Source organism: Carassius gibelio, chromosome A23, assembly GCF_023724105.1.
Source record: "Carassius gibelio isolate Cgi1373 ecotype wild population from Czech Republic chromosome A23, carGib1.2-hapl.c, whole genome shotgun sequence".
NCBI lineage: Eukaryota > Metazoa > Chordata > Actinopteri > Cypriniformes > Cyprinidae > Carassius > Carassius gibelio.
The window spans coordinates 895,361-907,604 of NC_068393.1; the positions used below are offsets into that span (position 1 = coordinate 895,361).

At 43.3% G+C, this 12,244-nt stretch overlaps 4 non-coding genes across 4 annotated transcripts; all 4 read right to left on the reverse strand.

Annotated features, from left to right (window-relative positions):
- Positions 1 to 435: 435 nt before the first annotated feature.
- On the reverse strand, positions 436 to 599 carry LOC127945391 (U1 spliceosomal RNA). Its single transcript, XR_008150725.1, has one exon. It is a non-coding gene; the product is annotated as a U1 spliceosomal RNA (small nuclear RNA).
- A 376-nt stretch (positions 600 to 975) lies between these two features.
- LOC127945548 (U2 spliceosomal RNA) lies at positions 976 to 1,166 on the reverse strand. The gene has a single exon (XR_008150878.1). It is a non-coding gene; the product is annotated as a U2 spliceosomal RNA (small nuclear RNA).
- A 10,248-nt stretch (positions 1,167 to 11,414) lies between these two features.
- Positions 11,415 to 11,578, reverse strand: LOC127945318 (U1 spliceosomal RNA). The gene has a single exon (XR_008150656.1). It is a non-coding gene; the product is annotated as a U1 spliceosomal RNA (small nuclear RNA).
- A 376-nt stretch (positions 11,579 to 11,954) lies between these two features.
- Positions 11,955 to 12,145, reverse strand: LOC127945620 (U2 spliceosomal RNA). The gene has a single exon (XR_008150906.1). It is a non-coding gene; the product is annotated as a U2 spliceosomal RNA (small nuclear RNA).
- Between the last annotated feature and the right edge of the window lie 99 nt (positions 12,146 to 12,244).

A 12,244-nucleotide genomic window follows, 5' to 3' on the forward strand; every position in this document is an offset into this window, starting at 1 on the left:
CCTCAAAGCGTGCTAAGGTGGCGTGTCCGAGGTGGCTCGAATGGCTATAACTCCAGGAAGGAGTGAGATCCCTTCACCCAAATCGGCACACCTGTGCAGGGGCTCAGTCCGAGGCCAGGCGAAAAAGGGCGCGGCGACAGGCCACTAGGTGTCGCTGTAAGCGACAACAAAATTAATACGAATCGAAAAAAAGGACAACCAAACAACATGGAGACAGTTACAGCTAGGCTGCAGTCAGTCCAATCTACTTTCAAAGTAAGGTCTGCGCTATGTTCGAACTAAACTACCCACCAGGGTCCGATTTTTCAAGAGCGCAAGTGACTTTGTTTCACAGGCGCACAACACATATCTCGCATGTGACAGAACTCCCCATTCTGAAAGGAAAATAAATAAAAAACTGTAAAAACCTCTTCTGCTTTGTTTCACCAACAATTTCAGGGGAGAGCGCGAACGCAGTCCCCCACTACCATAAATTATGCAGTCGAGATTCCCGCATTTGGGGAATTCGCAGGGGTCAGCATGGCCGGAGTGCAATGGACAAGCCTCGCCCTGGGTGAACCGCCTACTTGATCATGGTGTCTCCCCTGCCAGGTAAGTATGTAGGCCCAGGCGGTCAGCCAGAGGTGTGATTTGCATCTCTACCATCCTCACCAACGGTTAGCCCCCTCCGCCCCCCCTCCAGGAAAGGAAGGACGGGTGCCTTCCGTTACTGGCCTGGAAACTGCCAAGCTCATGGGCCGGTGCTTCCCAACGCCAGTTTTAGATGACTCTCTTTAAACAAACACACCTGATTCGATGCGTCACCTCGTCTGTGAAAGACTTCAAGACCTCAGGTGGGTGCATCGTTAGTGGAAGAGTCCAAGACCCCAGGTGGACACATCAGGAAAAAAGTTTGCAATAAACCACAGCATCTGCAATGGCAGCTCTCATTCCTTGTTCTGCTATTCGACACAATAAATGGCAATCCCCAAAAAGGGAAAGCACACCGTTCCTGGAGACACTGCAATACCAGGCCGATGCATGGAGTGGACGGAGCAAGCCCCGGCTCCAGCTCCGTGATCTAAAAATCCATTTAATATGTAGTCCCCGGATGGGGGACGTATCAGATATTAAACTGATAAGAACAGATACTACACTTGATCTTAGCCAAAAGGCCGAGAAGCGATGCTGCTAAGACGCAGCAGGGAGGAAGCCGGACACGGCGATGCCCATCTCGGCTTTGGTAAGTTTTGGGAGACCTAAAAACGCTGGGGGATGGTACCCTGATAGCACACATACATCTAGGAGACGTCTATTTGACATATGAATTTACATCTGCAAGATGTAGTTTTAAGGCTGTTTGCTCATCTGCAATACGTCTATTGGACGTCTCCTTTTAGCAGTGTTTGGAAGGTTACTTTGGAAATGTAATAGGTTACAGATTACAAGTTACCCTGTTTAAAATGTTATAGTAGTATAACTTTTTCAATTACTTTATTAAAGTAATGTAACTAATTACTTTTGAGTACTTTTAGATTACTTTTCTAAATTTGTGAAAATTAAATAATAATAAATAAAAACATATACATCAACTCAAATACAGTTATCTAACAAGCATGTGTCATTCCTGTATAATAAACTCCTGAAACATTGGTGTTTTTTTAAACTGTTGTCTCTTTGTATATGATATGATAGGTAAAATGCATGACGTGACACAGAGCAGTTCTAGAAATGATGTTTATGTGCTCATGTACTCCTATATTGAGGCGGCAGAGGCTGACAACACTGCAAGCTTCAGTAGGCCTATTTGTATTAAATGAAACTGCATGTTTTTGCCATTAATTTACAGGAAGGGCGGACTGGGAAAAACAAAAAATTCTGTTAAAATTCTGGAAATTATTAGGGCGTATGTCTCAGAACAGTCAGTGCAATTTGGGAAAGAAATCAGTGAAATCTGTATGTGGATGTGTGTAAATATTCAAATGTAATTGCCTTTGTAATCGTTAAAAATTTCATAAGTAACTTTAATTTAATTACTAATTTTTTCTTCGTAACTGTAACTAATTACAGTTACATTCATTTTGTAATTAAATTACGTAATGCTGTAACATGTAACTAGTTACTCCCCAACACTGCCTTTTAGATGTCAGATAGATGTCAATTAGATGTCTTTTAGATGTTTATGATTTAGAAGGTATATAAAACTGACATCTGAAAGGCGTATGTCAGACGTTTGTAGATGGCAGATGCTTTCCAGATCAACAGTTCTTTAACAGACATCTTGCAGACGTAAGTGTGCTATCTGGGTAGTACCCTCCCCTGTCTACAACGTCACCGGGCCTCGTCCCGATCGGCCTGACGGAAAGTACGGCATGGCTCGTAACTCCCAAACGGTTGGTCGCAGAGCCACGTGCCTTATGTCACCGGAATCCTTGGCTCGAGCCGAACGAGACGCAGGTCTCAGATTGGCCCGTCGCTCTGACGAAATTTTCGGGTATTTTGGATTTTGTCGAAAACCTTCTTTTGCAACCTGGCGCCAGGTATTTGGCCCAGTCCCACCCAAATCAGCACAGAAAGCTTCTCTGGAGTCTGAGTGTCAATAATCATCCAAAAATAGAGGAAATTTCCATTCACCTTGGCGAGGGGACCTCAAAACGTGCTAAGGTGGCGTGTCCGAGGTGGCTCGAATGGCTATAACTCCAGGAAGGAGTGAGATCCCTTCACCCAAATCGGCACACCTGTGCAGGGGCTCAGTCCGAGGCCAGGCGAAAAGGGACGCGGCGACAGGCCACTAGGTGGCGCCGTAAGCTGAAAAATAGGGAAAATGTAATGTAAATGGACAATCAAACAAAGATGAAAACACCTGCAACACTGCGGGATGGTAGTACCCTCCCCTGTCTGCAACGTCACCGGGCCTTGTCCCGATCGGCCTGACGGTGGAACTGCAGCGACGGAAAGTACGGCATCGCTCGTAACTCCCAAACGGTTGGTCGCAGAGCCACGTGCCTTATGTCACCGGAATCCTTGGCTCGAGCCGAACGAGACGCAGGTCTCAGATTGGCCCGTCGCTCTGACGAAATTTTCGGGTATTTTGGATTTTGTCGAAAACCTTCTTTTGCAACCTGGCGCCAGGTATTTGGCCCAGTCCCACCCAAATCAGCACAGAAAGCTTCTCTGGAGTCTGACTGTCAATAATCATCCAAAAAAATAGGAAATTTCCATTCACCTTGGCGAGGGGACCTCAAAGCGTGCTAAGGTGGCGTGTCCGAGGTGGCTCGAATGGCTATAACTCCAGGAAGGAGTGAGATCCCTTCACCCAAATCGGCACACCTGTGCAGGGGCTCAGTCCGAGGCCAGGCGAAAAAGGGCGCGGCGACAGGCCACTAGGTGTCGCTGTAAGCGACAACAAAATTAATACGAATCGAAAAAAAGGACAACCAAACAACATGGAGACTGTAGCTGACACTGATAGGTCATTTATGGGTTGTGTATGAGGTATTTGTAATATCAGGGTTTTTGCATTTTTAAGACTTTACAATTTAAATATTATTGTGTATGTGTGTCAATTGCATGAATTCTGATGTGCTTATTTTGTGGTACTGCTAAGTTTTATTAAATTGAAGGTCATGTGACCTTCCTGATTAGATTTAACCTGGAAGTGCTGCAAATTGAATGATGAGATTTGAACTTAGATACACCTGTTAGAGCTCTTCACCATTCTACTGCTGGTAACCAGGCCAACACGGTAAAAATGTTCATTTATGTATATTTCTTTATTTGCATTGATGTCCTTCTTATTGTTATGTGTGTGTAAAACTATATTTTTTGTGTTTCTGTTTGTATGTAGTTTTCACGGTGTTCCATATCTATAAATAAAACAAATGGACATCAGTACTTTGGAAACATGGACTGTTTAATGACCAGCGAGTAGTTACAGTGAAAACGTGGCCTAATTCCATTCCACCAAAGTTTACTTCGGCTTCAGCGTGCGGCTTCTCGCGTCTGGGTCTTTCGGAGTGCTGCTTCCTGCGGTGATAGAGGCGGCTGTCTTCGGCGCGCGATTCTAGTGCGGTATTCCTGGATCCTTGAGTGTTGCAAACTGGGTTCATCGTGCAGCTGGTGCCTCATTTCGTAGGACTGATTGTTGCAAGTTTCAGCGTGCAACTATGCGTCTTCCCGCGGTGGTTTGTTGCGGGTTTTACGTACAGTTGTGATACATCCCGATGGAGGACTTTCTCACGCAGCCTGATTCATCCGTGCATCAGCAGGTCAGACTATAAAATATTAAATGTTATCTTTGGTAAATGGATGGTTTTAGAAGTTAAAATAAAATTGTTACAAGACAAAGCTGCCTATAATTAGAGAACAATGTAAGAAAGAAATGTCCTAGTGACAATTGGTTCTTAATTTGCTTAATTGAAATAGTGTTTAAAGTAACATTTAAGTGGCATTACTCTATTTAAGAGTTTCACTGTTATTGACTGTTATTTTATTATGTGTTGTATTGTTGTTTAAAGTGTTAAATTTTTAAGAGCGAAAATGTCAGTTCAGGGTGATTTAGCAGAGCAAAATGAATCTCCATTACAAGTTAATGAGTGTGTTGTGAGAAATCGACATGAATCATGTACCACATGTACTGAAAAATCTGAGGCAAGACTTAAAGAGCTTAATTCTACTTTATTAAAGACCAATGAAATTAGGAAATCTTCCCGTGATAAACATTTAACACCAAAGATGCAGGAGTTAAAAGCACAAGAACTGGTCCAAAGGGAAAGCAAGTTCATATCTGCATATAATAGTTGGAAGATCCATGTCAGAGAGGTTCGTTTAAAGTTAAAACAGGAGTGTTCTGAAAGTGATTTGTGTGACATGATGGATGGGGTTGAGAAGAAAGAGTCTGAATTGAAAAACTTATATGATAGCATGCGACTCCAAGCAGTACCAAGTCAAGAAATTAGAAGAAAAATAGATGCATGTTCAGCTGTGACTGCAGATTTGATCAAAATAATGAATGTACGTTTAGTGGAGGACGGCATGGAGTTTGATGCCGAAGCTGAGAAGGCAAGATTGCGTATGTTGTTGGATTGTGAGTATGCTAGGTCCATATATGGATCCACAGTTTCTAGAGCCACAGTTTTTAGTAATCATTCTAAACCCTCTTCAGAGTCTGCAAGCATTTCCGCTAGAAGAGCAGAGACTGCCGCGTTGTTAGCTGCAAGGAAAGCAGAAATGGAAATGGAGGCTGACATTGATGCACAAAGGCAGCGATTGAAGAAGCTTGAAAATCGTAGAGACATTGAGGTTATGGAAGCAAGGCTTCGAGTGTATACTGAGGAGGAGTTGAGAGTAAGAAGTCAGCAGTGTGGTTCAGCATGTAGTGATGTGAGCAACCCCAGTCCCCTGGTTCCTAAAACATCAAGTTTGAGTCCGCAAGTCACAAAAGGTGAGGTATCCGTAGTACAAGCATTGCAAGAGTCAATGGCCCTATCTCGACTTCCCGTTCCAGAACCTTTTGTATTTTTTGGTGACCCACTTAAGTTTATAGAGTGGAGCACAACCTTTAAGGCTCTTATAGAGAGACGGTGTCTGAATTCAGCAGACAGGCTGTTCTATTTGCAAAAGTATATTGATGGTGAAGCAAGATCAGTTTTGAAAGGTAGTTTTTATAGGAAAGATGAACAAGCCTATCAGCAAGCCTGGGAGAAGTTAAATGCTAGATATGGTCACTCCTTCGTGGCGCAACGTGCCTTTAGAGAGAAGCTTAATAGGTGGCCTAAGATTGGTGCATCAGAGTACATTAAGCTAAGAGAATTCAGTGACTTCTTGCAATCATGTAGTGATGCCATGCCGCATATCAAGGGTCTTCAGGTGCTGAATGATTGCGAAGAGAATCAGAAGATACTGGTCAAGCTTCCCAACTGGGTGACGAGCAGGTGGAACCGGTATGTCACAGAACAACTAGATCAAGATAAAGATTATCCAAGCTTTAGTGAGTTTGCTTCATTTGTCTCAAAGGAAGCGCGCATAGCGTGCAATCCTGTGTCATCGTTGCATGCGTTAAAGATCTCTGAAGAAAAGCCCTTCAAGGAGATCAAGCGTTCAAGAGTAAATACGTTGGCAACCACTATGAATGATTTAGATGCAGCATGTGATATGGGCAATACCAGCAATATTATTGACAGCAAGTCTAAAGAGTCTAGTAATTTGAAGAACACACTGGTGCATGGCACAAATTTAGTTAAATGTATGTTTTGTGGAGATGGCCATTCAGTTCATAAATGTCAAAAACTAATGCAAGAGCCTGTGGAGGAAAAAACAAAGTTTGTTATGGGGAATAAGTTGTGCTTTGCATGCTTAAGAAGGGGACATGGCTCCAAAGATTGTAGAAATCGGTCCATATGTGCTGTATGTAAGAAGCACCACCCAACTCCTTTGCATGAAGATCGTCAGCCAGTAAATGAGTTACGCTCACAGATGGGTTTGCAGGCTGAAGAGAGTACATCCTCTCTATCATGCTGTGTGAATGGAGGAGAAAGGGGTACAACAATGATTGTTCCAGTTTGGCTTTCTTCTGGCTCAGAGTCTGAAATCCTTGTTTATGCCTTATTAGACACTCAAAGTAGTCACACATTTATTGATCAGGAAGTGTGTGAAAGTTTGCGGGCATCAATGGAACCAGTAAAACTAAAGCTTTCCACTATGATGGGAAGGGACTCCATTGTGGAGAGTCAGAGAGTCTGTGGACTTCGAGTGAGAGGGTTTTCTTTAGACCGCTCTATCTGCCTGCCTCCCGTTTATACAAGGGATTTTATTCCTTTTGAGCGCACCCATATTCCCACCTGTGAGACTGCTAGAGGGTGGAGACATCTAGAAGTTATTGCTGATGAAATGCCTGCACGAATGGATTGTGGAGTAGGTCTTTTGATTGGCTATGATTGCTCCAGAGCATTGGCACCTCGACAGGTCATCAATGGAGGTGATGAAGAGCCTTATGCCATCAAGACTGACCTGGGCTGGAGCATCATAGGAGGTACTCCACATGGTGTGAACTCCAAGGATGTGACTGGTCTATGTAACCGCATATCGGTCAGGGAGCTTCCCCTTGTGACACCTGCTGCTGTTATTAGAGCTCTCGAGCTGGATTTTGTAGATAGTCAGTTAGGAGAAAAGTGCATATCTCAGGATGATGTTCAGTTTCTGCAGGTTCTAAAGGAAGGTGTTTATCACAATGAATGTGGTCATCTGGAGATGCCACTTCCTTTTAAGGCTCGTCCCCAACTTCCAAATAATAAGAAGCTTGCATTAGTACGGTTGAAGCATCTTAAAAGGAAATTGGACAAGGATCCTCAATTCAAATGTGATTACATGATGTTTATGGAAGGTGTCTTAAGAGATGGGGATGCAGAAATAGCTGATGAGAAACCAGATATGGGAAATGTGTGGTATATTCCACACCAAGGTGTTTATCACCCAAAGAAACCAAATAAGATCAGGGTAGTCTTCGATTGTTCAGCCAAGTATGAAGGTACCGCTTTGAATGATTATCTTTTGACTGGGCCCGATCTTACCAATGGGTTGACTGGAGTGCTTTGTCGCTTCCGCAAACATCAAATTGCTGTCATGTGTGACATTGAGAAAATGTTTCATAGATTTCATGTCATTAGGAAAGATCGGGACTACCTGCGTTTTCTGTGGTGGTTAAATGGTGATCTAAACACAGAACCCAGAGAATATCGAATGAAAGTACACCTCTTTGGAGCATCATCCTCCCCAGGTTGTGCCAATTATGGCCTGAAGTATCTCGCCAGCATTAATGAGAGGGAGTATCCTTTAGCTGCTAGTTTCATCAGAAATAATTTCTATGTAGATGATGGTCTCATAAGTCTGGAATCCGTTGAGCTGGCAATTAGGCTGGTGGAAGAAGCTCAAGCTCTGTGTGCTAAAGGAAAGCTACACCTTCACAAATTTGTTTCCAACAATAGAGAAGTGCTTGCGTCCATCAGAGAGAGTGACCGTGCTGTTGAGGTGAAAAATGTGGATTTCCATAATGATTATCTTCCAGTAAAGAATGTTCTGGGAGTAAGGTGGGATGTGGAGAATGATGCCTTTACCTTTAATGCTGTGCTTGATGAGAAACCAGCTACACGACGTGGTATTCTTTCCATTGTGGCTTCTATTTATGATCCATTGGGGTTTTTGGCTCCATTTATCATATCCGGTAAGAAGGTGCTACAGGAGATGTGTCATAAGGGCATCAGTTGGGATGAACCACTACCCATTGAGTTGAGATCAAGGTGGGAGAGCTGGTTGAAGGATTTGTCCAATCTGGAAAAGATACAGATACCAAGATGTTTCACACCTTCAAATTTCGGGGAGATAGTGAGAACTGAGTTGCACCACTTTTCTGACGCAAGTAGTAAAGGTTATGGTCAGTGCTCCTATATCAGATTGGTGAGTGATACCAAGGTACATTGTGCCTTAGTCATGGGAAAAGCGAGAGTTGCCCCCACAAATGTTGTCACTATACCAAGATTAGAGTTAACCGCAGCAGTGGTTTCTGCTGCTGTGAGTTGTATGTTGAAGGAGGAGCTGGCTATTAAAGTTGACACAGAATATTTTTGGACCGATTCTCAAGTAGTCCTTGGTTACATCAATAACGAAGCCCGAAGATTTCATGTCTTTGTTGCAAATCGTGTACAGAGAATCCGGGAGTCCACCGATCCGAGACAGTGGTATTACATCAATACAGGAGAAAACCCTGCTGACCATGCCTCAAGGGGCCTCACAATAGAAGAGCTTATTAATTCAAACTGGTTCACAGGGCCCAGATTCCTCTGGGAGAAAGAGGTGGTTGCTAAACAAGGTATGTTAGAGCTGTCGGTGGGTGACCCTGAGGTCAAGGCTGTACAAGTATTGAAGACCGAGGCCATAATTCAAGTGGATTTTCAAGAGCGACTAGCACGGTTCTCAAGATGGACTACAGCTGTGAATGTCATTGCCCGGATTCAAAGATTAGTAAAGAAAGTGAAGATATCCGAGCCTTTAAGTGTGGAGGAGAGAAGAAGAGCTTCATTCACGCTCATTTGTTTAGCACAACAAGATGCCTTCAAAGAAGAGATGTATGTACTTGGCCAGGAATCTGGGAAGCTGCCTTGTAACCATCCTCTGTATCAGCTTGATCCATTTGTGAAAGATGGAATAATGAGGGTGGGAGGACGACTGAGGAGGGCATCTGCCCCTCTTGAATTACGGCATCCAGCAATCCTTCCAAAGGATGGCATCATCACTCGCCTTATTCTGGCACACTATCATCAAAAAGTTCATCACCAAGGCAGAGGACAGACTCTGAATGAATTGCGAGTCAATGGCTTCTGGATTACTGGTGGCAGCAAGATGGTAGCCCAGTATATACGGCAGTGTGTTTCTTGTAGGAGAGCTCGTAGGCCTCCAGAACAACAACGGATGGCAGATTTGCCCTGTGACCGGACTGATCCCTCCCCGCCATTTGCTTATTGTGGTATGGACTGTTTTGGTCCTTTCCACACTAAACAAGGTCGTAAGGAATGTAAACGCTATGGTCTTCTGTTTACTTGTCTCTGCTCCAGAGCTGTACACCTTGAGATGTTGGAAGACATGACAACTGATGCATTCATTAATGCCTTACGATGTTTTATATCTATCCGTGGAGCTGTCAGACAAATTAGATCAGACCGAGGAACTAACTTTGTAGGGGCCAAGAGTGAGTTGAAGGATTCTTTAAAAGAAGTGAGTGAAGAGAGATTGGCAGCATATTTGGCGACTAAGCAGTGTGATTTTTGTCTGAATGCACCCAGTTCAAGTCATGCTGGAGGTATCTGGGAGCGGCAGATACGAACCGTTAAAGGTGTATTGAGTTTTGTTTTGGCACAGGGAGCCGGGAGACTAAATGATGCTTCTTTACGTACGTTCCTTTATGAGACTATGTCTATAGTCAATAACCGTCCATTGACTGTAGAGGGCCTCAGTGATCCCAAAGGCTTAGAGCCTCTAACCCCCAACCACCTGCTTACCATGAAGTCATCTGTTCCACTCCCTCCACCAGGTACATTCGTTAAAGAAGATCTTTATGCGAAGAAACGTTGGAGGCAGGTGCAGTATTTATGTGAACAATTTTGGAGCAGGTGGAGGACAGAATATGTTGCCAACATTTCCCTCAGGCAAAAATGGCACACACCAAGACGGAATGTGCAGGATGGTGATATTGTCATTGTGAAGGAAGGGGACGTTCCTCGTAATGAATGGAGGTTAGCTAGGGTTCTTAAAGTTTGTAAGGACGATGATGGATTGGTGCGGAGGGCTACAATACAGATTGGGAATCGGGGGTTGGGAAAAAGGGGTGAACGCCTCACTAAACCCTCTATTGTTGAACGTCCTATTCAAAAGTTAGTCGTGCTTGTACCTAAGAGTTAAATTGCCTTATCACTTTATTAGAATTCAGGTGTATTGATATCAGGTAGGCATTGGTATTTTTGTCACATGTTGATTTGTACTGCATTTAATATTAAAACAATGTGATATGGTGAACAATTTGTTCATTTTTAACTGAAGAATGTGTAATAATGAATTGTGGGGATAGAATCATGTTAGTTGTTTTCATGTATTGTGTTGATGCCTGGAAATTTCCATTGATTATTCAAATTGTTGCATTTTGTTTTTTTTTTGAATAGATCAAGGGTAATTTGGTGGGAGTGTAGCTGACACTGATAGGTCATTTATGGGTTGTGTATGAGGTATTTGTAATATCAGGGTTTTTGCATTTTTAAGACTTTACAATTTAAATATTATTGTGTATGTGTGTCAATTGCATGAATTCTGATGTGCTTATTTTGTGGTACTGCTAAGTTTTATTAAATTGAAGGTCATGTGACCTTCCTGATTAGATTTAACCTGGAAGTGCTGCAAATTGAATGATGAGATTTGAACTTAGATACACCTGTTAGAGCTCTTCACCATTCTACTGCTGGTAACCAGGCCAACACGGTAAAAATGTTCATTTATGTATATTTCTTTATTTGCATTGATGTCCTTCTTATTGTTATGTGTGTGTAAAACTATATTTTTTGTGTTTCTGTTTGTATGTAGTTTTCACGGTGTTCCATATCTATAAATAAAACAAATGGACATCAGTACTTTGGAAACATGGACTGTTTAATGACCAGCGAGTAGTTACAGAGACAGTTACAGCTAGGCTGCAGTCAGTCCAATCTACTTTCAAAGTAAGGTCTGCGCTATGTTCGAACTAAACTACCCACCAGGGTCCGATTTTTCAAGAGCGCAAGTGACTTTGTTTCACAGGCGCACAACACATATCTCGCATGTGACAGAACTCCCCATTCTGAAAGGAAAATAAATAAAAAACTGTAAAAACCTCTTCTGCTTTGTTTCACCAACAATTTCAGGGGAGAGCGCGAACGCAGTCCCCCACTACCATAAATTATGCAGTCGAGATTCCCGCATTTGGGGAATTCGCAGGGGTCAGCATGGCCGGAGTGCAATGGACAAGCCTCGCCCTGGGTGAACCGCCTTCTTGATCATGGTGTCTCCCCTGCCAGGTAAGTATGTAGGCCCAGGCGGTCAGCCAGAGGTGTGATTTGCATCTCTACCATCCTCACCAACGGTTAGCCCCCTCCGCCCCCCCTCCAGGAAAGGAAGGACGGGTGCCTTCCGTTACTGGCCTGGAAACTGCCAAGCTCATGGGCCGGTGCTTCCCAACGCCAGTTTTAGATGACTCTCTTTAAACAAACACACCTGATTCGATGCGTCACCTCGTCTGTGAAAGACTTCAAGACCTCAGGTGGGTGCATCGTTAGTGGAAGAGTCCAAGACCCCAGGTGGACACATCAGGAAAAAAGTTTGCAATAAACCACAGCATCTGCAATGGCAGCTCTCATTCCTTGTTCTGCTATTCGACACAATAAATGGCAATCCCCAAAAAGGGAAAGCACACCGTTCCTGGAGACACTGCAATACCAGGCCGATGCATGGAGTGGACGGAGCAAGCCCCGGCTCCAGCTCCGTGATCTAAAAATCCATTTAATATGTAGTCCCCGGATGGGGGACGTATCAGATATTAAACTGATAAGAACAGATTTTTTTTTTTTTTTTTTTTTTTATTAAACCAAAATATACATTCCATCAGAAAGTATAACCATCAATCCAACACATTCTTACTTTGCTCTTATACCTTCTTAGAAACAGGCTAAATAGACCTTTGTATTACTTTGCA